This window comes from Carassius auratus, chromosome 47 (assembly GCF_003368295.1).
Source record: "Carassius auratus strain Wakin chromosome 47, ASM336829v1, whole genome shotgun sequence".
NCBI lineage: Eukaryota > Metazoa > Chordata > Actinopteri > Cypriniformes > Cyprinidae > Carassius > Carassius auratus.
Genome location: NC_039289.1, coordinates 4,221,289 through 4,238,308, shown reverse-complemented (window position 1 = coordinate 4,238,308; position 17,020 = coordinate 4,221,289). Strand labels below are relative to the sequence as shown.

Genomic DNA, 17,020 nt, shown 5'->3' with positions numbered 1-17,020 from the left:
ACTCTCTGGAGGATTCACTGTTGCAACTGAAACTCTGAAGAACATAGTCTCAACTGATCAAATAATAGGATAAGATTACTATGGCTAAATTAATCTGTCTGTTTTAAGGTTCATCACTATTTCTGTGTAAGGTGTCAAGAGGAGGTGAAATTAATGGTGAAATTAATTAATCCATATGTACTTACGATTAATTAATTAATCGTAAGCTTAATGCTTTGCAGGTCGCCTCCTACATGAAAGCAGAAAACAACATTTATGACAAAGCTGGTTTATATGGTATACAACTGGTCAACTTCAAAGTGAAATTCCTAACTGTAAACAAAATAGTTACACCTAGTTTTGCTGTTTGTAGGTAGGTAGGTGCATGTTGTATGCTATGTAATGTATGTATTCATTCATTCATTCAGTTGTACGTTTTAACTATTTATTGTCTCTAACTTTAAATAATTACATAATATTGATGTACCCATTTGTTTTTAATTTATTGGCTTGAATTTAAAATAATTTCATAATATTTATTTATATATTTTCCTGTCGACTGTTTTAGGTATTTATTGACTCTTGACCTTTATTATTTTTAGTTTTTATTTTTATTTATTGATTTTAAACATTTTCACTATATATATATATATATATATATATATATATATATATATATATATATATGTATATATATATATACATATACATTTTTCCATTAATTTTATTGCCTCTAAATTTTTTATTTATTTAACTTCAACCTGAAATTCCTCACCATGAGGTCCTTTTTTTCCACATATTATTTCTGCGATACAGTGTTCTGCTTTCATGGCTCCTGAGGTAATTCTTTTTGTCATGATTCTGCCCTCGTGTCCTTGATTTTTCCTAGTCTTGAGGCAGGATCATGACAGACCCGTGCTTGTGTTGTCTCGTTCCCTTGCCCCGCCCCCCTTGTTAACCTAGTCGTGTCTTGATTGTCCCATCTGTGCCACCTGTCGTGTCTTGATTGTTCCCCCTATTTAGCTTTCCTAGTGTGCTCTGTCTTGCGTCGGTTCATTGAGATTTGTTCCCTAAGGATTGGGATTGGGATTGGGATTGGGATTGGGATTGGGATTGGGATTGTGATGTGTGTTCCTCACCTGTGATTGAGATATTGTATCCTGTATAACCGTGAGTGTTATTTGTAGTTAGTGTTCTCCTGTGTTGAGTCTTTGTTTATCTTGATTAATCAGTCCTGTTTAGTTATTGTTGTATCTGCCTTAGTCCTGTTTTCCCCCTCGTGGGTTTTGTTTTCCCCTTTTTGTAAATAAACCTGTTTGTGTTGTAAATCCTGTCTGCACCTGAGTTCCTCCTTGCCAAGACCCTGACAGAATGAACCGACCAAAAGGGAACTCAGCAGACAGGAGGCAATACTGGATGTCATCAGCCAGCAAGCGGGATGGTTTTGAGGGCTCTCGCCTAGTGGTGTTCCGGGGGACCAGGGGAGGTCGCTCCGGAGCAAGCGGTCGAGAGGAGGAGCCACAGAGGTCTCCTCCACCTACCCACCTGCCATCGATTCCAGAGGGTCGTATCCTGGCCGTGGCCGCTCTGGGGGATCAGGCACATCCCTCACCGAGTCCTGAGGTGCCTCCCACACCCGTCGGTCTCCCCGGGAAGCGAGGGAGACGGTTTTCGTGGGAGTCTGCCTCGGAATCGTCGGAGTCAGCCCTGCCAGAGACCGAACTCCCCCAACCCGCCTCTGACCCAGCTGTGGTCTCTGCACCGCGCCCAAGGAGGAAGAGGAGGAAGAGGGGGCCTGCCGGTCCTGTGACCCCGTCTCCTCCCGTGCCAGCAGCGGAGAGCGCTGGCGTGCCCGTGCCAGCAGCAGAGAGCACTGGCGTGCCCGTGCCAGCAGCGGTGAGCGCTGGCGTGCCCGACCCAGCAGCGGTGAGCTTGCCCGAGCCAGCAGCGGAGAGCGCTGGCGTGCCCGAGCCAGCAGCGGAGAGCGCTGGCGTGCCCGAGCCAGCAGCAGTGAGCGTGCCCGAGTCAGCAGCGGTGAGCGCTGGCGTGCCCGAGCCGGCAAAGAAGAGGGCTGTATGCAAGTCGGCAGTCGTGAGAGCGGAGGAGAGTGCCGCGGCCGACTCTGCAGCAAAGACTCTAGTACAGTGTGTCTCATCTCGTAAGACCCCTCACCACCCAGACCTGTCCGTACCCCCCGTCGTCAGCCTTCGTCCTGTCCTCCTAAGATCCCTACCCCTCCCACCCACCCTGGTCTGTCCCCCATGAACTTTGTGCTCCCTCCTCCTCCTTCCCTGTTTGTTTTTTTTGATTTGCCACCCTAACCCGGCCATTGTGTATTCATGTTTGCCGTTGTTATTATTTGTCATGTCTTGTTGGTTTGTGTCGTTGTCCCAGTCCGTCCAGTCAGTCATGTCTCGTGTTTGATGTTCCCTTGAGGAGCGTCTGGAAGCCGCTCCTTAAGGGAGGGGTTCTGTCATGATTCTGCCCTCGTGTCCTTGATTTTTCCTAGTCTTGAGGCAGGATCATGACAGACCCGTGCTTGTGTTGTCTCGTTCCCTTGCCCCGCCCCCCTTGTTAACCTAGTCGTGTCTTGATTGTCCCATCTGTGCCACCTGTCGTGTCTTGATTGTTCCCCCTATTTAGCTTTCCTAGAGTGCTCTGTCTTGCGTCGGTTCATTGAGATTTGTTCCCTAAGGATTGTGATTGTGATGTGTGTTCCTCACCTGTGATTGAGATATTGTATCCTGTATAACCGTGAGTGTTATTTGTAGTTAGTGTTCTCCTGTGTTGAGTCTTTGTTTATCTTGACTAATCAGTCCTGTTTAGTTATTGTTGTATCTGCCTTAGTCCTGTTTTCCCCCTCGTGGGTTTTGTTTTCCCCTTTTTGTAAATAAACCTGTTTGTGTTGTAAATCCTGTCTGCACCTGAGTTCCTCCTTGCCAAGACCCTGACACTTTTTCCCTGTCAATGATTTAAATGCACAGCCAGGTTGCCATATATTTCAGGTGATCACCGAGGAAGATCCCAGCAGTCCTCCTGTCAAGACTCACATTGGGGCTGAGAAACTATTGAGTCTGTTTTCCGAGATGAACTGGAGCAACTACTGCCTTTCTTGTCTCCTGACCAACAGAGACTTCAGCGGGGTTCTTGGTCTGGCCTGGGAAGGAAAACCAGGTATTTTCAGCCCATCCTCTCTATAAGGATCGCAACACAAGCATGGAAAAATATTATAATACTCAATGGTGGGTGACTATGCTTATGTGCCATTTAGACCTTTGGTATGTGACCTCTGTCCTTGACATGCAACATGATATTGAAGCAAAGCTATCTGATAACATCACTCAAACCCTAGACACCCTATTGAAAAATTGTAGAGCGGATGGTGGGGGTCTGGGTGTGGAGTGATGGTCTTTGGGAAGTACTTCTAGGAAAGAATGTGCTCTCATGTAAAGTTCAGAGAAACAATCTTCTTGGAAGTTTAATGAGTTTTATGAATTACAAATGGACACGTTTGCTAATAAGAAACTGCAAGACTTACAATGCCTTACAGTAACTGCATGAGTAAACCAGAATAAATCTTTCCCAAATATATATTTTTTCTCAGATGAAACTTTTCTAGATCCTGTTTAAATTGTTAAATTAGATTTGAGTAGTATTCATTTAAATTATATATCTAAATAAAGTAGTATAAATAATTAAACATCAGTTTCTTAAATTTTTAAATGTAAAAAATATTTTTTAAGGCACTATAACATGTCTTATTTTTCCCAAATTCTTTTTTTCTGGTTTCAATTTGAATGTTTTATTTACATTTTTATGGTCTAAAAGCATGTCTAATCAACTACATTCACAAGACACATTTTTTAAATAAAATAATAAGACCCTGTTTATTGTTATTTGTTTCAAAGTCTGTGTTATTTCTTTAAAAATTTTCTGGATTTATGATTTAATAAAAATTTGTTATCAAAAACTGTGGTAATCAAATGAAGGCATAACACATTAACAATTTAAAATGTTATCAAATTAAACAATTCATTTTTTTAAGTACTGGACATAATAAATGTACTTTATTTGTATAAAATTGTTTGATATGTTAAATTGATATTATTGTTAAATAAGGGAAATACACTCTACTGTATTTCCTCGGTTGTGTTGTTGGTACATTGTTTGTAGTACTGCCACAAAACTGACCTCGTAATTAACAATCTTCTCAGCGACACAATGAATGCTGCATTCCACATTAGCAACTTCCTCTGCATGACAGGAAATGACCTTACCTGTCGCTCCCCTTTAATCTGGACATCTGCAACATCCTGAATGTTATAAATGGGACATCTCCTGACTTTATTGATTCATACATTTTTCTACTTGTCTGAAAAGACCAGCTTAGGCCAGCATAATTTTTTTATAGTCATGCTGTGTTATAATGAAACTCTTGCTGGTTAAGCTATTTAGTTAGGAAGCCCACTGTGGACACCAAAACTTGAGATAGTTGTGTGGCATAAATAGGCATCAAGTTACAACTTTCATGTACCAGATATTTGTGCATTGCACCATTTAATCTTTTAATGACCTGAGCAGTCACAAGGAGGATAAATAGCAAAGTTGAGGTCCAAAGGGTTGTTTATTTTGAGCAGGTGTGCAAAATGTGCAAATAAATAGGCACCAATTAGACTGCAAGAACCTAGTGGTCTTCCTCTTCTTGGACAGAGACACAAACAGAAATAGAACAAAAGGGACATACTCTACAGTCCCTACATAATCAAGAAGACCTCGCATATGGGCAAACAAACCAAGCAAACCATCAAACCACTGATTTAGTCCTGGTCTTTTTTTTTACAGGGAAATTACCTCATCCAACAACACATTCCTTAGATTTTGACCCACAATGACTCTCAGATCAGTCCGTTTTCACAGAGGTAGTGCTTGGTAAATGCAACCTATCCTTATTTTGGTTACAGTATGTGAATGTCACTTGGATCTCATATGGCCAGTAGACTGAACATTTGGAGGTGGAGGTGCAGGCCACCAACTGAGGTCCTAGAATGTCACCATGGGATTGACCGCAGTGTTTGCTGTGTTTGGCTAGGATAGGGGGTGTGAGTCCATAGCAGTGGTGACATGTGACCAGAGAGCTACTGTATGCATGTTATACCTTTTCCCCACCACAAAAACTGGGACAACTGCATTCCTTTATCCGCATTTGTCTGCATGGCGAAACACTCACTTGAGGATATTTCATTAGAGGCACATTAGCACATTCCTTCATGCACATTAGCATTTAAATCCCATGCTAATCCAGTATAACGTTACGTTAAGTTACATGTGTGATGGGCCTTATGTTTAAACTTTTTAATTAAGGACTTTTTTGGACAAGCATAAAAGGAGCAATAACTTTGTGACTTTTTAGCGCTTTTGCACCCAAACATGGCAAGAAACTGGATAGATACTAGCACTAACATCTTGCAGATGTCTTGATTAAACTTTGCTAAACTTTTGGCCAAACTGTAAATCCTACAACAGCCCAAAGTCTTTTGGTCTTATCTTTGACTGGGCTTGTTGTGGCTCACTTTCACATCTTGTTCTAAGATATAATAAATACAGAGGTGGTATGTTTTTAAAAGCTTTTACTTGTCTTGAAAACTGCAGTTGCTAACAAGTGGTTGAATGGCTAATACAGAGTTTGTCTGGGACATTAAACATCATAATGCTAAAATGCTCAAATTTACGCACTAGTCCATTTTACTGCATTGTGTTTATGATTGCGATCTTGCAAACAATTCTAACTCAAACTTTCATGTAAAATGTTGTTTAAATGAAGAGTCAAAGAATTGTCGAAAGCTTAATGATGGTGACATTGAAGTCATGTGACTGGTGTAGTTTGTTTATATCCTACACTTAGTTTTTACTTCTGGGAATTGTATTTACATTTCAAATTTCATAAACGTTGTGTTAATTTCTGAAGATTAATCATGATGAACAAAACTTGCAATGGTGGGGTCACATTAGCGAAACACAAGCTAAATGTGACGATCCTTGAGAATCCAACTTTTGTTGGTCACAGAGATTTATTTTTATTTAATTTTTTGGTAACACTTTATAATAACTGCATGCTATTAATCATTAGTTAAGCATTAGGAAACAGTTAATTCATCATTTATAAAGCATTAATAGACATTTATAAGCAGTTTATAAATACAGATATAAAGGGTTTATACCTGATTTAAGAGCATATCTATAATGTATTTAATAATTGTCTTTCCATACTTTATTAATGATCAATTTATCATTTCTAAAATAAGTATAGCATTATTTACACACCAGTTATTAAGGAGTTGTCAGTGGTTCATAAGATCAATTAGATTAATTCAAATTTTTTAAAATTGAAAAATCATTTTGGTTTTATTTATTAATTCATTTTAGGAGAACAAGGTGATGAAAACTTCTAGGTTGTCTTACACAATAACATTACTTAAGCAGTCTATTGGCCTGGCACAATAAACCCTTATGGAAGCTTTGGTCTAAAATATTCCTCTAGTGTTAGGTTGTGTTATATTTCCTTAATCTTCTACTATTATGGTTGTTTTGAAACTTTTACTTATTATTTTGAACAGTAATGATGGCTGCTCTCAAATGACTGTGTTGTGGTGCAAACCAGCAGCCTCATGCCCTAAAAACCCTGTGACAAAAATGGCTCCATGCAAGTCTAGTGGAAAAAGAGCCTGATATAGCAACTGTGAAAGGCAACGATGTCCCTCAGGCACCATACTGGTCACCTTGCATGTTGTAGAAAGAGCTCAACATTCTGTAAAGATGCCTGTGACCTAGAGTACACCAGAGTAAATGTTTCACCATTTAATTTGGCACTCTTCCTAGTCAGAATGAGTAAGCTCTGCCATCTAATGCATTTATATTCCATTGTCTAATTGAATATAGCTGACAGAGTTATTTTAATGTGTTTGTCAGGACAACACCATTATCATTGGCATTTAGACATGTTATGCAAGACCTTAAAGTTTCAAAGCGTAGAATATTTCTTAGCTGCCTTTAGGAATTTTTTGACATTTGCATTTGAAAAATTGTGTTTAGGATTATTTGAACCACAGTGAAAAATGACTCTGCAATTTCAAAATTGAAGATAATGAGGGACAGGTGATGACCATAAAGCCTCTATAAACCCACCGTTCACATATGTTTTATCTGAGCCAGTTTCTCCAACCTCAGTGTATGGTTCTTGTTTCCCACTGAAAGGAATAAAAAAAAATGTGAATGAGAATTGTTTTGGGTCTGAACACAAATCTGAGGAGCCATAAGCCTGACTTCTGATTTTCACAGCTGAGTTCACAGCCTGGTTTAAATCTATCCAAGGCTTTGGACTTTGATGGACGAACTATCTTGACCAACTATAAGTCTAACCCTTCTTTCCACCCACCAGTAGACATTAGCAATGATGAAATTGGCTAGTGTTGTGCAAAACAAGCCAGCTGTTTGTGATCAGCAGTAAAATTGTCTGTTGGCTTTATATGAGCTTGAAACCAAGAGGAGCTTCTATAAAAAAAGGATACTCTAGGGAGTCTTAGAGGGGTTAGGGGCTAGGGGTTCCTCTCTACAGTATGTAAACTATGACATGTGATAGTTTGGCCAACTGACACGTCCATTTCCAGGAGACACAGTACCTTTACCCTGAACCTATAGTCAAGGGAGCTAACATGTTTGTTGAATTAAAATATGAATTTAAACTCAAGATGAATGTCCTGAATTAATTTAATCTTTGTTCAATATTAAAATACAATGTACATTATTGTGACCCGATGTGTTTTAGTGTGAATGATTAACACTGGGATTGCAGACCAAATATGGATGCAATCTTGATTGGCATCATTTGTTTTGAAAATGCATGCTGCTACACTGTTGCCAAATGCTAGCTCATTTTTGTTTTATTGCAGGCTTTTGCGTAGCATGTCACACTATAGAACACAAATAGCAGCCAAGCTCTTCACACTTCCTAGAGCTCTTTGGCAGATTAGTTCTGCTCTGTCCACCTCCTCATTAAGTCACATTTGACAGCGGAGGGCTGACAAGCATGGCTCATAGTTTCCAGACTGAATTTGGGATCCATATCACCTGAGATTTATGGGGAGGCATTGGAAAGGGGGGCAGTGACCTTTGGCCCACTTATCTCATTTCATTTCTGGAAGCTTTAATGTACTGCAGAGTTTGTGAATGAAAAGTAACACTGCACTTAATTGCATAATTTATATTCTGTACCTGGTACTACTTCCTAGATGTGGAAATGTACAAATTAATTAATGGCAGCAAGTAAATTACTTGTATTTATTGGGCCAATAACTATATAGTATTAAAAATAAATGCTTGTACAATTGTTGTTGCAACTGTTTAATTGGTCCCCAATGGAGAACACCAAATAACTTGTAGCCCCCAGATAATTTTAGTGTGAGACTCCTGATCTACATTTTACTTCATGCATCAAATATTATGTGGGAGCACGACAAGGGTCCTGACTGTGGAGGCCTGGAGATCACTGGTAGCAAAGATGTTCCCTCAAGCGTGACACTGTTCTCGAGGAGAACAATGACAAGTTGATTTCCAAAATGATTTCTTTTGTCGGACGTATTATGATCAAGATATTTAATTGGGAACTGAATACATGGAATCATTATATTAATGAGCATAGTAATCATGCAAATTGGGTATATTTGGCCTATTTTCCTATCATACGATATGATGTCCTCTTTAACTAGTGTCTTGTGGCTTAATGTCGCAGGAATGTGGCCTGTCTCTCTGCGCGTTGTATGCAATGTGACTGCCTGGGAGACAACATAGAGAAGTGCCACTTGTGCTGCCAGCAGAGAGGTAACCACAATGTCCCACCACAACAGAATGTGTTTACTGCTCCGAATAAATTAGATGCTTAAACAGCCATTTGTTTTAGCGAACTGTTTGCACTGATATTATTACTCCATAAAATTGTAGAGTGCACATGTTCTCGTATCAGAATTGTATTTTTCTACTTTGGGATTTTCTCTCCATAGTTCTTTTGCACTACTTTCCTGGGGAGCCCTGCTATAGAAACCAAGGTTACTTTGACAGGTTCAAAATGTGCAGAATCCAAGACGCAGATGGCCTAATTGCAAGGCTTAAGAATTCTTTCCTGAAACTGGATTTTGAGTTTGATGACCTGGCTGGTTGGATGAAGGTTTGTTGAAAGCACTTGGTTTAATAAAGTATGCTACCATCTTCCTTTTTTGCCTTTACTGCAGAGATGGCCTCACTAGTCTTGTGTAAAGTAGCAGGACTTACAGTAGCTTTAACATTTGTAAATATTTCCAAGGATAGATATTTTTTGCACCTAAACCAAATGGACCAATATGGAACAACTCAGAGCACCCTAACTGCATAACAGCAAACTAAAAACGCTCTAGTATCTACTTTGCTATTATTTGAAACTTTTCTATATTCTCTTTTGCAGGCATATTGGTGGGCAATACTTCTAGGTATTTCCACCATTTCAGCAGTAATGGCCGGACCTAACTGTGTTTTTGGACAGCCCCTTGAGATTGATGATGACAGGTAAACATCTCTCCACGTGGGGCCTTCCAACTGCCAAAAAACACTTCCTGAAAGCAAGAAAACATTACTTTGAGGCAACTTATGAATGTTCAAAACATCTGACTGACATTAAAGGCTATCCAGATGCACAGCTGAGTCAACTGCATCTGTCCAAACATGATTTGAGTTTACTTCGCCTCTTCCAGCCATGTATCTCACACCATTGATCATTACAAAGTTATTTTGACTCCATTGCTGATTTGAGAATTGAATACAGTTTTTCAACTATAAATAATTGTGCTCTCAGTAACTTTGTACACAATGTCCACCTATGTTTACTTCAAAGAAATCCGAGAACATTACATTGAGAAAGCCGGATTAACTCAAAATAGTTAATGACAACAGATGGCTATAGATTCATGGAAATCTAACATAGACAGCATGTTTTTGGGAATGGCACAATACAGTATATGTTAACATGTGAATGGCTTATCTATGGTTATTTATGCACATTTGTTTCCTCCAGAAATCACAGGTTCAGAAGGATATCAGTTACAGTAAGTTTATGCAGTATTTTTTATGCATGGGTAAGTCGATTATCTAATTAAAGACACGTACCAGTAATAAAACATTCAACAAAACGTAGATGCTTCATTTATGTGTTCATATGACTTTTTTAGATTATTAAATGACTGCAGTTATTATTTATTTGGGCTTTAACATGTTTTCTTTTTGTAATTGTTGCCCAAACAACATACTAAAACATTAAAGTTTTAGTTATTAATGTAAGTATTTAAATTCCCCTCAGAGAAAACGTGCCGTAAAAACACCATCCATGTTTACAGATAATTCAGTCAAAAATCAACCAATGTGTTTTACCTAATAATATTTCATCTGGACGTGCTCAAGACAAGAGCCATTGGAATTCTTCTAATGTGACGTCATTTTAGTGAAGTTTTGCAGACGTAAAGGTCCATTGCTTTTCGCCAATAGTGTAGCAATGCCCAAACAAATATAACTTTAAAGCTTTCAGCTTTCTGTTGATTAAGATGATTCGAAACACTAATTTTAACTTGTTAATGTCATTTCATGTATAATGATGTATAATTTCGTACAAAACACTTAAATTATTTTAAAGACAGAACAGATAAATGAAGACAATGCTTGAACAATGTATACTGGTAGCCAGAAGCATCGTTACAAATAATAATAAAATGAATTAACTAATGACTAAAAATCCAGTATTATTGAATACAATCAATCACATTTCAAGGCTTTTCAAGCATATGGCTTACCCTAGTACCAACGTTCACAATCCATTTTCATGAATCACATTCATAGCAACACATTAAATATTGAACACAGTAAAGTCAGTGCAGATTAATAACACCTGTATAAATACATATGTTGAAGTGCTACATTAAAAAATCACTTCTAAATCTTCAGTTTAAGCCTGTGTTGGAACAAAGAAAACACCAGTTATCAGAAATATTTGTAGTTAAATGTGAAGATGTTAGTCTAACTATAGTATGCTGTTGTCACCTTTTAGATAAAGGCCTCCATGGCTCCTTGCATTTCACAAATACCACATCCTGAGCTGAACTTCCCATTTGTGGATCTTTCAAGCACAAAACAATTCTAAAAAATGAAGAGTAAAAGCACTTAAAAGTGCGTGAATGTCAATGCTTGAAAAATAAAACATCAAATCAAGTGGCCGCAACGAAAGTAAACTTTTCAACCAAAACATTTCACGAAAATTAGTTTGAAAGGATAAAACAGTAGATATGTTCAAAATGATGTTCTGGTTGTGGAATGTTGGTGGTTCATTAATGTGATAAACTACACCTATTGTTACTCTGCTAGGACACCTGTGTGAACTTTAATTGACCAATTAATTGAAGTCACCAAGCAAAAATGGTTTAGGAATGTGAATCTGAAGTATATCAAAGCTTTTTATGTTCACTATCTAGTAAAAATGTTAGAAACATACTTCTTTTGTGTCTCCCCGGTTCTGACTCTGATTTTATGGACCCGTACGCCAGAACTTGTAGGATCTCCATACCACCACGAGGAGAGCAGAGAGAGTAAAGAGGATGAAGACTCCTCCAACTTAAACTTCAGCATCAGAAGATCTCCAATGTCCTTCTCGCTTACCACGAGGAATGAGTATGTTTTATTAGCTGTGATCTTCTCCTGTCTGCTTGATGAAGTTAGTAAAGAATTTGAATGGTATGCTAGCTACTTTAAAAGATATGATTACTGATTACTCACATGTTCAACTTGAGAGCTTCTGCTTCGCCATTGGTACCGTAAAGTGAGACCGTCAGTTCTGGCTCCATCGCTAACTGATTTAGTTTACCAAAGAAGTAGATTTTCAGCTGATAGTGGAAAACTGATAATAAAAAAAAGACCAACCAGGGTTATTATTGTTAACTAAAACGAAGAACATAAGTCATTTCAGCTAAGTGTCAAAGCAACATTTCAAATTTTCGTACCAAATTGACTAAAACACTAACAACAACAACAACAAACAAAACTTAAAAGTAAGGGTACATTTAAATGACAATAACATACTCATACGTATATTATTATTTTCAAAAGTTTGTTTTATACGTTTGTTGAAACACCATTGTTATATAAATGAAAATGGTACTGTCTAAATGCCCGCTAAAGCTTTCTAAAAACTATATAGACATATTAATAAAACACAACAAAATTATAGTTTAAATAACGGTTGAAGAATTCCTCATCTGAAACGTGACACTGACCTCTGAATGGCATGGAGCCTCGTGTCTTGGTGAACATCTTGACGCTTCTTGGCTTATGGACTTTGCTGGCGTCGTAGCCCACCGTGTTGCAGCGGTTCTTCTGACACTGGAGGCACATGCCACGGTCGAACATGTCATTGCTCCCACAGCTGTACGCTCTGCTGGCTTCTTCCTCATTCAGCAGAGTTGATGAACAGGTGGACGGACCTCTCATGCTCACATCTTATGGCATTATTTAAGGCTAAGGGTATTAATAATAACATAATTCATATGATTTTAAATCAATTATGATTTAATTGTAGAAAGGTTGTAGCAGGTTTCGAAGTAAGTTGCCAAAACTGCCTACTCCTGATACACAACTAATCTCTTTTCATCTTTGGGAAAGTTAAAAAATTTGTGTCAGTGCAAAATGCAATATTTTATTCATAGCAAAATTCATAGCATTGCTATGATAAATCAGCATTTATTATTAATTAGAAGTTTTATAAAAAAAAAAAAAAAAAAAAAAAAAAAAAATATATATATATATATATATATATATATATATATATATATATATATATATATATATATATTAGTTGGATTATTTTTACATTTTTAATTTTTCATAAAAAATGTAGGTGAATATTTTAACATTCATATTTTAACTTATATTGATTTTATTAATTTTAATATATTTTAATGACTGCATATTATGAATAAAAGTTTTTTTTACATTTAATGTTGTTCAGATTGATGATAAATTAGTATTTATTTTATCAAAAATAAGAATTGTTTTTTTAATTTATTTTAAATATGTTATAATTTATTATATTCATTGTATTGTATTTATTTAAAAATTCTAACATTTAATATTTTAAAACACTTATATTTTTTTATATTTAATAACTTATGTCAAATTTCTATGATGCTACGGTCTTCTTTCAACAATAAACAATTAAACAACCAGTGGCCCCATGTGCATGTATGCATTCTCTTCCCACATATTCTGGAAATATTTAGGAAATATTGGTGTAAATGGTGAGAAAGCATATAGATGTCATTGTGAAAAGTGCTATACAAATACAATTGAATTTAACTGAATTTCCCAGATAAGGGTCTTTACCAAGTATTCCATACTGGCCATTTTCTCTAGAGCTCCTCTCAAATTGCAGCCAGGCTGGAAGCTTCCTCCATTAGGGTATATCCACATGGCCGACCGACTGCTCGATACCGATACTGAGACCCAGAGAACCTCGGGTGAATGTTTGAAGGACATCTACAAAATGGGCATCATCTGGGGACAGCCGTCCATGGGCGTGGACCCCTTCAAAGTCTGGTCCAGCTGGGTCTAGACCTGCAATAAATTGTCCCATATGTTGTATTTAAGACCTGTTCTAAGATTTATTTCCAAAAGAATGCCAATTTACCTACCTGTGATTCGTCCAACTTTATTGGTTGCATGACTTCCTGCAAAACCTGCAACATGGGCGCCAAGACTGTAGCCAAGAAGATGCAACTTCTCCAGAGGAACGTTGGCAGACTCCTTATGAATTCAATATGGGCACAATAATGCAAATTAAAAACCTAGAATAGCAGTATGTGTATTTTGATTTGACCAATCTATGAAGAGTCCGATCTCTTTTCCCACCATCTTCGTGTTTTGGGCTGCAACTACATAATAGTTCTGCGCCAGGTCCAACCAGTCCACAACAATGACGTTAGCATCCTTCTCCCAGTTATAAAGTGCAGCAACCAGTTTCTCAATCCAGCTCTCAAACAATCCACTTACCTAGGGGAAAAGAGCTAATTTAACTCCAACAAATGGGACAGCTTTTAAACAGAATCAGCTGAATTTATTGAATATTTGTAGCTGTGTCTTTAAATAAAAAGTTCAATATTTTTTTATAATTAAAAAATAAATGTTATTTTATAAAAAAAAATCTAAGAAACTGGTTATGTTAAAATATAATATCAATATAAAGACATTAGTCATTCAAAATGTTTTATTTAAATAAAAAATAAAAATGTAAAAATTATAAACGTAATAAAAAAATCATTTTGTAATTTATAATTATAAAAATGTGGATGTACAGATATATTAAGATATAATATTAAAATCCAATTATTCTAAATTATTGTTATTAATTATAATTAAAACCTATGAAAAACTTGAAATTAAAAATAACATTTGAATAGAAGGCATTAATTGAGATTTTAGTCCATTATTATTAAAACATAATAATAAAAGTGTAATATTTAGGTAAAAAAGAATAAATACATAATATAAAATAAAATATGGAAAAATAAAAATTACGTTTAAGATGTGACATACTTTGCATGTTTAGTAAAACAGGTTATGGGAGGACAATAAATATTCCCAGAGTTCATCTCAGCTGACATAATTGGTGGGCGGAGCCATAATATCCTTATTATAATTATAAACTATTATCGCACCTTTAATCGACGCGATATCAAATTGCACACGATGCCTTGTGATGAGTATATTAACTTGAAATGTTCTTTTAAGGAATCGTCCTGTTAAAACAGCTTAAAACATCATCTAACACAGCATTCAGCTGACTCGAAGAAATGAGAAATAATTGTGCACCGCCGGCTTCTGTAGGCTAATTCATGGATTGATAGCTCAGACAGATGCCGGATATTACAATTCCACCATCATAAAAATGCAGGATACGCGGTAGGACTTGAAAACGGAGCGATTAGAAATGAAAGAATCGCATCGCGTCCAAATAAAATAACGCGTTTCTCACGGCGCATCAACAAACATTTCAAACATCTTCCCAAAGAGTTCGCTCGAGAAGATTTCTTTCTCCAGATCAGCGACCAACAGACCAGTGAAGCTTAATACGAGCCACGAAACGCATTGGAATGATAAAATGTTCATGTCTTTTCTGCGTAAACTTTGAGCGCTTGTTCTCCTTTACCTTTTTGCCTACCATAACATATACTGAGAAAATAAAATATTCGCAAACTCCTGGTGCAGCTTGAATACTCTGTCATGAAATCTGAGCCTCAGACTTCAGTTAAGTTTCTAAACGGCAATAGTAAGAACCATTAGTCTCAGCCCACAGGCGGGTTCATATGGCCACAAATTTGTTTAGGACTTAGTCGAGAGCTGTGTGTCTCACGAGGTTCTTTACCGCAGTTTTCAGCTTAGACTAACCTTTTTACGCAAATATGAAAATTATTTTTCATTTACTTATCCTCAGATCATTTAAGATCCATGTAGTATTGTTTCTATCATGGAGCAAAAAAGAAGAGGTTTTGCAAAATGTTCACGTTGCTCCTTTTCCTTTGGAGAACATCTATCTATCTATCTATCTATCTATCTATCTATCTATCTATCTATCTATCTATCTATCTATCTATCTATCTATCTATCTATCTATCTATCTATCTGTCTGTCTGTCTGTCTGTCTGTCTGTCTGTCTGTCTGTCTGTCTGTCTTTCGTTCTGTCAGTCAGTCTATTTATCATTCTATTTCTTGTTCTATTTAAAACAATGTTTTACATTTCTTTTTATAAATATGTCATGCATTTGTTTCACTTCAGATATTCCTGAGAAACTGCACAGGTCTGTAGTTTTTATCTAAAGCTGGTGTATGTGAATGGGTCAGGCAAATTTTAGACCACTTCAAACTGACCTTTGGTGGCCACAGCCTGTTATGTCATGAAAATTGACATTACGTTAGAATTCATGAAAAACATTAATACTCAGCATGGAGGTGAGAGAAGTAGTCTCTTTACTTGACATTTGAGAAAAAAAAGAATCATAACTTATTATGTGCCAATACCCTTAATGCTCTTAGCTTTTGCATGCATTGTGCTATAGTCATCCCGTAACACTCAGACCCTGCCAAAACTCTCAATGACGCCTGCACTGTGTTCATTACTTCCATTTGTTAAAACAAAGACCATGCACCAGAATTCCTGCTTTCATCCAAAATATTCTTAGAGAACAAAAACATGACTAATATCATGTCACATGCTTTTAAGCAAACGGAAATGCTTCTAGAAACCATTGTCCACCATACAAGAACTCAGATCTCGAATATGATTTCTAAGAAGAATTAGAAAGTGATAAATGAAAATCAGATTAATCTCCATATCATGTGTTTTTATTCCTTAATGTGATGATCTGGCAGAATTAGAGAATATTCCAAAAATTCAATGCTGAAATTTCACAACAGTCTTGCAGGAGGTTAATGAAAGTATCAGAATGTTCTACTGTATTTTTATTACAAGAACTTGTTCTTCCACGAAAAAGGGGAGTGGATCTAAAAAAAAAAAACAAGCTCCTTGTGTTTTGATTCGAGGTTGCTCCACGTGAGTCGCTCTCCCTTTGAACAATGTGAGTGAGTCAACACACATGTTGTTGTTATGTGAATGGATGACGCTCCATTCACCTAAAATCTCATATGAATGGAGCTAACATGAGCAAAACAATGACAGGTGGATGTCTTTTAATGAATTTGTATTAGATTAAATGTAAATATATTTAAGCATCACATTTCCGAAGAGACTGAGGCCTTGCCAAATAAGTCAAGTTCCATAATTCTGTTTATGCTGTGAAATTTACAAGATTTCAAAATAGTTTGAATTAGTTTAAGACCTAAAATATTAAGAACATTCTAATTTAATGCAGACATGTCATTTGTTCAATGCATAAAATAAAGATTTAAATGAAAAATGCAAAGCACT

At 36.8% G+C, this 17,020-nt stretch overlaps 1 pseudogene; it reads right to left on the bottom strand.

The window, feature by feature from the left end:
- Nucleotides 1–10,996: 10,996 nt before the first annotated feature.
- LOC113064533 (lipoprotein lipase-like) lies at nt 10,997–15,259 on the bottom strand (annotated as a pseudogene).
- Nucleotides 15,260–17,020: the final 1,761 nt, after the last annotated feature.